Here is a 12,145-nt window from a genome sequence, read left to right as displayed (position 1 = left end):
ACACAAAGTCAGTAAAGTATGGCCGCTATAGGAAGTTGTATCAATCAGGTTATCCAGAGAAACAGAATCCATGGCGAGAGACCCTGGGGAGAGCTGATGCTGTGGTTCTGATCTGAAGTCATCAGACTGGCAGAATTCCCTCTTGCTCGGGGGGGCATCAGTCTTTTTTTGTAGTCAAGGCTTCAACACGTGGAATGAGACTGCACATGTTATAAAGAACAGTCTGCTTTTCTAAAATCTCACTAATTTAAATGTCAATCTCATTCAAAACACCCTCCCAGAAACATTCAGACTAATGTTTGACTACTTACCAGGGTACCATGGTTCAGCCAAGCTGGTACAAAAAATTAAAAAAAAAAAAAAGCAGAAGCAATGCATTCAGTAGATGAAAAAAGAAAAAGGAGATTCAGGAGGATCATAAAAAAGACATGATGGAGATAAAAACAAACCTGACTTATCAACTAAATACTCAGCCAGGGATGGTCATTGTTTCTACCCATGTCAGGGCCTCAAGAATCACATGAAATCGACATTTTGTTGCACAGAGCAAAGATATGAAGTGATGAAAATTGTGAAGTTGTTAGGAGATGTTAAGGACTGTAGGTAGTTGAAGATCCCAAAGATAAAAAGGCAGTTGTGGTAAATGAGTAAGAATCATCCAAAGAACAGAGGAAAATGTCCCTAAACTGAGGAAATACCTACCTCTGTAAATGTAAAGGGCCTGCCTAAGTCTAAACAGAATTGATGAGAAAAACACAAAATTCAGCTCAGCCTGGTTAAGAAGTATGCCAATTTTCAGGATAGAAGGTCATGTTTTCTATAAGAGGTAATATCAGACTCTGCACGAAGAATCCACTGAAGCAGGAGCATAGGACATCAAAGTGACCAAAGAGCCATCTACATAAGGACTTGTGGATGGCATTAAGTGTAGACTTGCCCTTAGGACTAAATTAAATGAAGGTAAGGAGTAGGAGATTCAGGTACATAAAAGTATATAATCTAAATACATAGAGTGCAAGTGTAAAAATGGAGAGAGAAAGAAGATAGAGGATAAAAATAAATTACTTCAGTTAGCAAGATTACTGATATACGATGGCCATTGTTATTCTGAGATGTTTGTATACACGGTGATGAGCTATTCTACTTCTATCACCTCCTGTGACCCTGACAACCAGGATTCTCAGTGAAGGAAAGGAGGAACAGACAGAAGATAGAAGATACAAGATGGAAACTGTGTAGTCCTGAGGATTAGTGATGTAAGCGTAAATTGACAAGATATGGAATAGGAGTTAAGGAAACAGAGTTTGTGTGTATATATACATTCGACTATGTCATAACCCGACTCTAGAATACTCCTTGATCCCCAGCTCCTGGAGTTCATATGCTAGTGCAATGTCCACTCCTTGATTGTGGACTGGACCTGTGTTATGTTCTTAGCCAATAAAATATGACAAATGAGATTGGGTGTCACACATCCAGGATTAAAATCATTATATAGGACTCATTTTGATACTAGATTTTCCTCTACAGACTCTCCCTGATGTCTTGAAGTAAGCAGGTAAGATAGGGAAGCTCAAGGGCAAGGGCCTCTGGACATGTGTTGCACCTGAAGGCAGCCCTGAGCCAAGAGCCAGCAAGATGTCAAAGCTCTCAAGGAATGGAATGCTGCCAACAATCCGGTGTTCTTGGAAGCAGATCCTCTCCCATCTGAGCCTCCAGATGAGAATATAATCCAAGTGACCCTCAAGTGCACCTTGTAAGACCTGAAATAAAAGACTCAACTGAGCTTTGTCTTGAAGCTCAGTCCAATGAAGAACCTATAATTAATGGAAATCCAAAGACAAAGGCAGATATGCCCAGAGATTTTAGATTTGCGTCTTGGAAATGCCATTTTCTGTTTAAAGAAACCAGCGCTTCTTGAAGAAACAGATTAACTTAAATCTTGAGAAAGAAATGTGCCAAAAGAACATGAAACAAGGAAATGATCAAAGATTACTAGGTTTATGTCAAAAAGAGTAAGGAGCCAGCTTGAAAAAGCACTCACTGCCAACAATATGACTACCATAAACGATAATATGTATAAGGGATTTTATCTCATTAAATATATTTAAGGATAAATGACAGTAAATAAAATGCATTCATTACCTTCTGAATATTCTAGAGAAACAATTCATTTGCATTAAAATTGAGAATTTATATTGACTTTCTTATATGAACTCTACCAGGGAGCAACCAAATAAATGAGGGAAAGAATCTCACTAGAAAAATGACTCTTTTTTCCACATTGGTTATACCAATTCATATTTCCACCAACAGTGGAGAAGGGTTCCCTTTTCTCTACATCCTCCTCAGCATTTGTTATATGTTGACTTGTTAATGATGGTCATTCTGACCAGAATGTGGTGGTACCTCATTATAGTTTTGTTTTGCATTTCTCTAATAATTAGTGATGTTGAGCATTTTTTTTTTCATGTGCCTACTTGCTAACCATATGTCTTATTTGGAGGAATGTCTATTTAGGTACTGCCCATTTTTTTATTGGGTTTTTTTTTCTTTTTGAGTTGTATGAGCTGTTTGTGTAATTTGGAGATTAAGCCCTTGTCTGTTGTATTGTTTGCAAAGATTTTCTCCCATTCTGTGGGTTGTTTTCAGCTTTTTTTTTTTAATTGTTCCATTTGCTGTGCATATGCTTTTGAGTTTAATTAGGTCCCACTGGTTTATTTTTGTTTTTATTGTCATTAATCTAGAAGGTGGGTCAAAGAAAGTGTTGCTGTGATCAATGTCAAAGAGGGTTCTGCCTATGTTTTCCTCTAGGAGTCTTATAGTACCCAGCCTTATATTTAGAGTTTTAATATATTTTAAGTTTGCTTTTGTGTATGGTATTAGAGAATGTTCTAATTTCATTATTTTACATGTAGTTGTCCAGTTTTCCCAGCACCACTTATTGAAGAAACTACCTTTCATCCACTGTATGTTCTTGCCTCCTTTGTCATAGATTAGCTGACCATAGGTACTTGGGTAAATTTCTGGGCGTTCCATCCTGTTCCACTGATCTATGTGTCTGTTTTTGTGCCAGTACTATACTGTTTTCATGACTGTAGCTTTGTAGTATAGTTTGAAGTCAGGAAGCCTGATTCCTCCAGTTCTGTTTTGCTTTTTCAATATTGCTTTGGCTATTCAAGGTTTCCATATAAATTTTAAAATATTTTTTATAGTTCTGTGAAGATTGTCATTTGTAATTTAAACAGTATGGAGGTACCTCAGAAAACTAAATATAAAACACCAACAATCCCACTGCTGGAAATACATCTGGACGAAACTTTCATTCAAAAATACATGTACACATATGTTCATTGCAGCACTACTCACAATAGCCAAGACGTGGAAATAACCTAAATGTTCATCAACAAATGAGTGGATTAAGAAGATGTGATTATATATATATATATATATATATATATATATATATATATATATATATATAATGGAATATTATTCAGCCATAAAAAGGACGAAATAATGCTGTTTGAAGTAACATGGATGGAACTAGAGATTCTCATACTAAGTAAATCAGAAATATAAAGACAAATACCATCTGGTATCACTTATGTGTGGAATCTAAAATATGTCACAAATGATCCTATCTACAAAACAGAAATAGATCATGGCCATGGAGAGCAGAATTGTGTTTTCCAAGGGGTAGAGGGGAGAGAAGGGCATGGATGGGGAGTTTGGGGTTGGTAGATGCAAACTATTACATTTAGAATGGGTAAGTAATCATACTGCACAGCACAGAGAACTCTGTCCAGTCTCTTGGGTTAGAACGTGATGGAAGATAGTGCAAAAACAAAAAAGAAAGTATGTCTATATATGGCCAGGTCACTTTGCTGTACAGCAGAAATTGACAGAACATTGTAAATCAACTATATTTTAATTAAAAAATTAAAAAGGCATAAAGTGAAAAAAGTAAATGACTCTACCTAACAAAAAAAAAAATCTATTTTGCAATTGCCAGTAAGTTGAAGATATAGAAATTAAGGAGGGGAGTTCCTATCATGGCTCAGCAGGAACGAATCTGACTAGTATCCATGAGGACGCAAGTTCAATCCCTGGCCTAGCTCAGTGGGTTAAGGATCCAGAGTTGTTGTGAGCTGTGGAGTAGGTTGCAGAGTAGGCTCGGATCCCGTGTTGCTACTGTGGTGTTGGCCAACGGCTACAGCTCCAGTTCAACCCCTTGCCTGGGAACATCCATATGCCACAGGTGCAGCACTAAAAAGACAAAAGGTAAAATAAAATAAAATAAAATAAAATAAAATAAAATAAAATAAAATAAAATAAAATAAAATAAAATAAAATAAAATAAAATAAAATAAAATAAAATAGAATAAAATAAGGAGCAATACCACTAAGATCAAAAAAGCATGAAAACCAGATATCTTGCATCTATTAAACTGGAAATCATAATACTTCGTAAGGCCATTGTGTGCTTTAGTTAACACATAGAAGAGTTCCTGGCGCGCTCACGCCCAGGCGCGCACACACACACACACACACACAAAAGAAAGAAAGAAAAAACTCTATATAAGTATTAATTGTCATTATGTAGACAGACTCAGAAAGGCACATGTACAAAGAAATACAGTCCCCTCTTATCAATATAAAAATGTATTATTTAAAGCATATATACATGCATCCTACATTTACACTCCATGCTCCAAAAAAACCTAGCTATTCAATTTGTGGTTGTTGGATGTCTACCAAGAATTTCATGAGATAAATACATTTAGATGTGTGTGTCTATTTTGGTGTATGTGCATGTGTTCGTGCAAGAACTTTTGAAAAAGGAAGGTCTTTAACCCTCAGAAAGAGCTACTGTAATCAAACATTTACAAGCCCATCTGGAATTCCTCAAAGGACTCTCCTTTAATGTGACACTGCTATTTTAAATACAAGGTAATGTACTGTTTGTGCTGGATTATTCCAGGGAATATCAGAAGGAAGTCTTTACATTCAATCATTTTTCCAACTGTGTCAAAATGGTAATTATAATTTCCAACTAAATAGGCTTTTGTTTCAGGTGAAGACAAGGCAAATAAAAATAATGAGCATTACCAAGTTTTGTTTTTTGGGTTTTTTTTGTTTGCTTTTTAGGGTCACACCCACAGCATATGGAGATTCCCAGGCTAGTGGTCAAATCCAAACCGTCGGCTACACCACAGCCACAGAAATGGGGGGTCTGAGCCACGTCTTTGACCTACACCACAGGTCACAGCAATGCTGGATCCTAAACCCACTGAGCGAGGCCAGGGAATGAATCTACATCCTCATGGATACTAGTCAGGTTAGTTAACTGCTGAGCCATGACGGAACTCCAAGCCTTTTTTTTAGGGCCTCACCAGCAGCATATGGAAGTTCCCAGGCTAGGAGTCTAATTGGAGTTGCAGCTGCTGGCCTATCCCACAGCCACAGCAATGCAAGATCCAAGCCACAGCCACAGCAATGCCAGATCCAAGGCACATATAACTTACACCACAGCTTATAGCAATGCCAGATCCTTTACCCGCTAAGCAAGGCCAGGGATCAAACCTACATCTTCATGGATACTAGTTGTGTTCTTAACTTGCTGAGCCACAACAGGAACTTTTTTTTTTTTCTTTTTGCCACACCTACAGCATGTGGAAGTACGTTGGCCAGGGATTGAGTCCATGCCACAGCGGTGGCAATGCCAGATCCTTGACCTGTTGCACTACCAGGGAGCTCCACCAGGACATCTTTACACATGCTGTGAAGCCTAGAAGTCCTTGCATATCTGTCCCTAACTACTCTCCTGCATCCTTATCAGCTCTCCTCTCTGTTCATCATGATCCATGCACAGGAGCTTCTTGTATGTTTTGAATATGGCCTTTGCCCATGACTTTCTTTACTTCTTGTTTCTGATACCTAAAATGCTCAAGCCTCAACATTTTATTTAATTTATTTTTTGTCTTTTTTTGTCTTTTTAGGGCTGCATATGGAGGTTCGTTCCCAGGCTAGGGGTCGAATCGGAGCTGTAGCCATGAGCCTACGCCAGAGCCACAGCAACGCGGGATCTGAGCCGGGTCTGCAACCTACACCACAGCTCATGGCAACGCTGGATCCTTAACCCACTGAGCAAGGCCAGGGATCAAACCGCATCCTCATGGATACTAGTCGGGTTCGTTAACCACTGAGCCACAACAGGAACTCCCTCGGCATTTTAGTATCACTGTTATGTTAAATTGTAGAAATGGAGAACATGTTAGATAAACCAATACCTATCAGAGATATAAAGACATTCAAATAAATGTAAGTAAGCAATAATTCTTGACTTTGCAAGATTGTTTTAATTGAGGTGAAGTGTACAAATAGTGCAATGCATGCATCTGAAGTGTAAAATTTAATTCATGTTGACAAATGCATGCATTAGCATCACTCAGATTAGAGAAAGAACGTGTCTATAGCCTCAGAAGTGTTCTTTGCATTCCTCTTCAGTATTCTAGTGATTGTTCAGATTTTATTACTACAAATTAATCTTGCTTGTTCTACAATTTTATATAAGTATTTAACCTTTTTGCTTAACTTTTTTTTTAGATTCCTCCACATTATTCATATACCAGCAGTTCATTTTTTTAAAAAAATTATGGAGTAGAGGTCCATTGTATGTTGGCTTTTTAAAAAACATTCTATTGCTGATAAAAATATGGGTTGCTGGGTTGTTTCCAGTTTGAGGTTATAATAAATAGTGTGGTTATGAATAATCTTGCATGAATCTTCAGGTAAAAGCATATTTTCATGTCTCTTGAACAGATATTTAACAGTGAAATTGTTGGGTCATAACTTAAGTGTATATTTAGCTTAATAAGAATTTTTCAGATTGCAATACCATTTTGCATTCCCACCAAAAATGCACACATGGCATAGTTGCTCCAAATTCTTGCTAACATTTGGTTTAATTTTGGCATTCTTTTGGACCGTAAAATGGCATCTCACGAACTTTATTTTCCCTTTCACAGAATACCAATAATATTGAACACTTTTTATATGATTATTGGTCATTCCTATATCATCTTTGTGAAGTGTCTATTTGTTGCCATTTTTAATTAATTTTTTAATTATTTCCATTATTGAGCAGTAGGGGTTATTCTAAATGAAAGTTGTTTAAATGATACGCAAATTGCAAACATTTTTCCCCAGTATCTGGAGCAAGCTATACTTTTAAAATTTGTCTGATAAGTTAATAATGGAAAATAACCTCTCATTTAATTTAATAAGGACCTTTAATTAAATGCATTGAAATGAATATTGTAATTAATTTAAATATTATCAAATTAAAATTTATTCTATATATCAGGGGAAATTCATCTGAAGTTAAATAAATTTCTCCAAAATTTTAGTATTCCTGTAAAATTAAGTGCTCTTACAGTATTTTCAAACCTAAATGTTGTTAGAATAGTTAAAAGTAAGACAAGGTGAATTGTTACCTAAAATGGTGCATACTGCCATTTATTACTATTGCATTATTGTTCTTATTATGTCTTTAAATAACTAGAGCAATATTTTCCAATATTGCATCAGGTAAAAATGGGGATAAATTGTTTTCCTAAACTATTGTTATTTCTCTCCATCACATAAGCTGTTCAAAACTGTTTAAATATTTTTAAAACATCCTTCAGTAATCCACTTAAGCATCTTCTGTATCATCGAATATTTTATAGTATTTGGGTGAGAGGTTAGCTTAATTCTAATCTAGTCCAAAAATTATACCAGTTTCATTCTATGAAGATTCGAATTAGTCATTAGTTTTAGTTATTAACATTATACTAATATCTTAAGTCTATACTAATTAAATTAATAATTTCATTATTTAATATCTTAATTTTTCAGGTCATTAACTTGATAACAAATTTCTCAAGGTCTTTGTAAAATCTCATTTTTGAAGGAAGCTTGAGTTGTTCTTGGCATAGCATAATCCCTTTCAGCAGATTAAAATCGTTGTTGATTAAACAAGACATTTTATTTCTCATATGTATTGGTGGCAGATATTAAGGTTGCTCACCAGTATTTCCTTTTCGTCTCTTTCCAGGCACAAGTTTGTGGCAGTTCTCCACCATCTCATGCTTAGGCGTGGCCCAGTGACCTCACTGGTCAAGGAAAAGTGGAATTGCATTGTTAGTGTGGACTCTAGCACACTCTTACCGTGCTTATGCCGTGTGGGAGCACGTACCGGTCCTGGGGTACCATAAGGTCAAAGCAGTCTGCAACTTTCCCTACTTCCTACTGGCACTTAGGAGTCAGACATATATATATATATGGGTTTCTTTTTTCCTTTTTTGCTTTTTAGGGCTGCACCTGTGGCATATGGGAAGTTCCCAGGGTAGGGGTTGAATCAGAGCTGCAGCTGCCAGCCACAGCCTCAGCAATGCCAGATCCAAGCTGTGTCTGCAACCTACACTACAGCTCACAGCAGCGCTGGATCTTTAACCCACTGAGAGGCTACGGATCAAACCTGAATCTTCATGGATACTTGTCAGGTTCAATACCACTGAGCCACAGTGGGAACTCCCAGAAAACCCCTATATTACACAGACAACAATTCCCCTTTTTAACATATCTCAAGATTTTGAACTTGTGTAATGCAGGAAAAAAAAATCAAACTTCAAAAACCAAGAAGGAAATAACTTTCAGACTAGAAAGTACAAGGTATCATTATGCTTCCTCATCATAGAAATTTGGAAGTTCAGAGCCCTCCTTTACTACAAACGGTTTCAGGTCCCTTTAGTCTGAGCTTGTTGTGGCGTTTTCTTTAATACAACCTTCTTAAGTCTTTTATTGGTTTCCTATGAATATAATTGGGACTTGAACCATGCTCCAAAAGACTCATTCATAAATCTGTTGAGATACATCCTTTTATACATTGGTCTTTGTATGAGACAATTGTAGAATAATGCATCGAAGATTATTAGAAGCCCTTTTGTCAATTCCAGCTCATTCTATTCTCCACTGCCTTAAATCTTTCTGAGTTCTTAAAAGCGGATCTCACCACCACTTCCTTATTTCATCTATACTCTGATGTCTTTTATTGCTTACAGAGTCTCTTCTAAGGATGAAAATTTTCTTTTTAAAAAATTCTACAAGAGGTCCCATCATGGCTCAGTGGAAACAAATCTGACTAGCATCCATGAGGACACAGGTTCGATACCTGGCCTAGTGCAGTGGGTTAAGGATCCAGGGTTGCTGAGAGCTATGGTGTAGGTTGCAAACATGGCTCAGATCCTGCATTGCTGTGGCTGCAGCATAGGCTCATGGCTATAGCTCTGATTCGACCCCTAGCCCGGGAACCTCTATATGCCACAAGTATGGTCCTAAAAAGACCAAAAAAAAAAAAAAAACTGACCATATATGCTGTCTTCTATATTGCCATTAAATTCTTCTTAGAAACTAAATGCAACTGAAGAAAGGAATTTTTTTTTTGTCTTTTTTGTCGTTGTTGTTGTTGCTATTTCTTGGGCTGCTCCCTCGGCACATGGAGGTTCCCAGGCTAGGGGTTGAATCGGAGCTGTAGCCACCGGCCTATGCCAGAGCCACAGCAACGCGGGATCCGAGCCGCATCTGCGGCCTACACCACAGCTCACGGCAACGCCGGATCGTTAACCCACTGAGCAAGGGCAGGGACTGAACCCGCAACCTCATGGTTCCTAGTCGGATTCGTTAACCACTGCGCCATGACGGGAACTCCGTAAAGAAAGGAATTTTTAAACAAACACAGGTGAGAATTTCGAAGAGGTCATGAGACTTGAAATGTGAACCCACAAAGATAGAAACTTATTTGTGTACCTGCTCTGCTTTTACCATCCCTTTATTGCCTTCCCCATAACTTTTTAAACAAGAAGGATAGCTCTTAAACTCTTACTTGGAGGGCAAGATTCTTCTCCATGAAAAACCTGCTTTCATAAAGGAGAACAACCTAGACCAGTTCAGACAGAGAAAATTAAGAGAATAAAAACATTTTAAGAGATACATTCTAAACTGCAAATCCATGAACCTCTTTGGGGCATTTTTGGTTTCTTAATTCTATCTCCTTTTTAGACAGCACTCTTTAGCTGTCCACTCTCCTGTAACTTCTCACCCACCCAAATGTTTTAATGCAGGAACAAGGGATTATTTTACCAAAGCAAGGGTCTCCTGACAAAATGGAAAATAACAGAACACTGGAATTTCTTAATGAAAGAGTACCCATGATACTTTATATCTTCCGCCTACATGGTTTAGAATTTATATCATACTAGAAAAACTCTACGTTATCTCTCTTCTTCCATTAGTCAGTTCTAAAGAATATGCCACAAATACCAATTAAGCAACACCCCACCAAGTCATAAAACTAGGGCAGAGGAGAGATAAAGACTAGTTATTAATCTGGTTGTGCATGAGCAAAGCGTGTGGCGTGGAGAAGGGGAGGGACGTGAGGATGAAAGTACTTGGGAGGAGGAGGGATAAGGAAGGAAAGTCACATTTTAACTTCCTGGGTTTTTTGGTACCTCTTTTCTGTTTTTCCTTTCTTCCTCCCTCCTTTCCTTCCTTCCAGTGAGAGGTCCCTGAGGAGAAGGATGAGCGGAAATCAATGGCCCTGGCTCCTTGGTGGCCTGAGTCAATCCATCAGAGAGACTGGTGGCAGTCACTCAGCCCTCACAGTCACCACCCCCCATGCTGGCACATGTCACATTTGGGATTCATTTGCATAGCTGGGCAGCGCTCCCTGTGGAGCTACATGGAACACGTTTGCAGCTGTGTCAGCCTGAAGCCGAAAAGCGAATGCAACTACCTATTGGCTTCCACAGTGCCTTCTTTTCCTAGAAAATCTTGACATAGAAAGGCTGGGGGTCACTTAAAAGAGCAGGGAAAAAATGTAAAGCTCTCAAGTATCTTGTATAAACTATCATCAGGTATTCTATGTTTCCAATTTAACATCTCTTCGTTCTGGTTTCTGCATTCACCTCTGACTATACTTACCTGCTTTGCTTTACGGGTTGAAAAGAATAGTACTGGTGGGTCCAGTAATAGGTATCTTCCCTTTGTCTTACAGGAAAACAAAGACTTACAGTAACTTTCCTAGAGTTCCCTTCGTGGCTCGGTGGTTAACAAACCAGACTAGCATCCATGAGGATGCAGGTTCGATCCCTGGCCTGGCTCAGTGTTAAGGATCCGGTGTTGCCGTGAGCTGTGGTGTAGTTTGCAGACACAGCTCGGACCCTGCATTGCTGTGGCTGTGGTGTGGGCTGGCAGCTATAGCTCCCATTCAACCTCTAGCCTGGGAACTTCCATGTGCCGGCTGCGCGGCCCTAAAATGCAAAAAAAACAAAGGAGAAAAAAGTTTATGTTCCTGAGGTTCCGAAGTATAGAAAAAACACTTTTTTCACTTCTATTTGTATCTGTCTCTTTATGTCTCTCTGTCCTTCTCTCTCTAGCCCTCTCTCTCCACACACACACATCAGCATGATCATACACAGGCCTATGGCACAATGCATCGTGAAAGGGGCCTTTAAATGATTTTCCTGAATTAACTGAATTTCATGTGTTTTTAAGAGCATTATATACAGGAGTTCCTGTTGTGGCTCAGCAGGGTAAGGACCTGACACTGTCTCTGTAAGGATGCTGGTTTGGTCCCTGGCCTCACACAATGGGTTAAGTATCCGGCATTGCCCCAAACTGCAGTGCAGTTTGCAGATGCAACTTGGATCCGATGTTGCTGTGGCTGTGGCATAGGCCTCAGCTGCAGCTCAAATTCAACCCCTAGGCTGGGAATTTCCATATGCTACAGGTGAGACCTTAAAAAAAATGAAAAAGAAAAAAGAATATTATATAAAGTAAAATAACTTTTCACAGAGACCGCTGTATATTTATCTATTAAATTATTGTTACATTGCAATTTAAGTGATTATTCTTCTAAAATATAAAGAAAAAATCTTATACTGAATTATCTCAGTGGAATTTCTCTTCACATAAAATCATGGGTTACATGTTAGGCATATTCTTTCTAAAATAAGAAAGCAGTGACCATATATCCTTACTATTCTCAAATATATTCTCATGATATAGAAACCTTGGGGGTAGGAGAAAGGCAATTTTTCTC

This window comes from Phacochoerus africanus, chromosome 2 (assembly GCF_016906955.1).
Source record: "Phacochoerus africanus isolate WHEZ1 chromosome 2, ROS_Pafr_v1, whole genome shotgun sequence".
NCBI classification, from domain to species: domain Eukaryota; kingdom Metazoa; phylum Chordata; class Mammalia; order Artiodactyla; family Suidae; genus Phacochoerus; species Phacochoerus africanus.
This window is presented reverse-complemented; position numbering follows the sequence as displayed.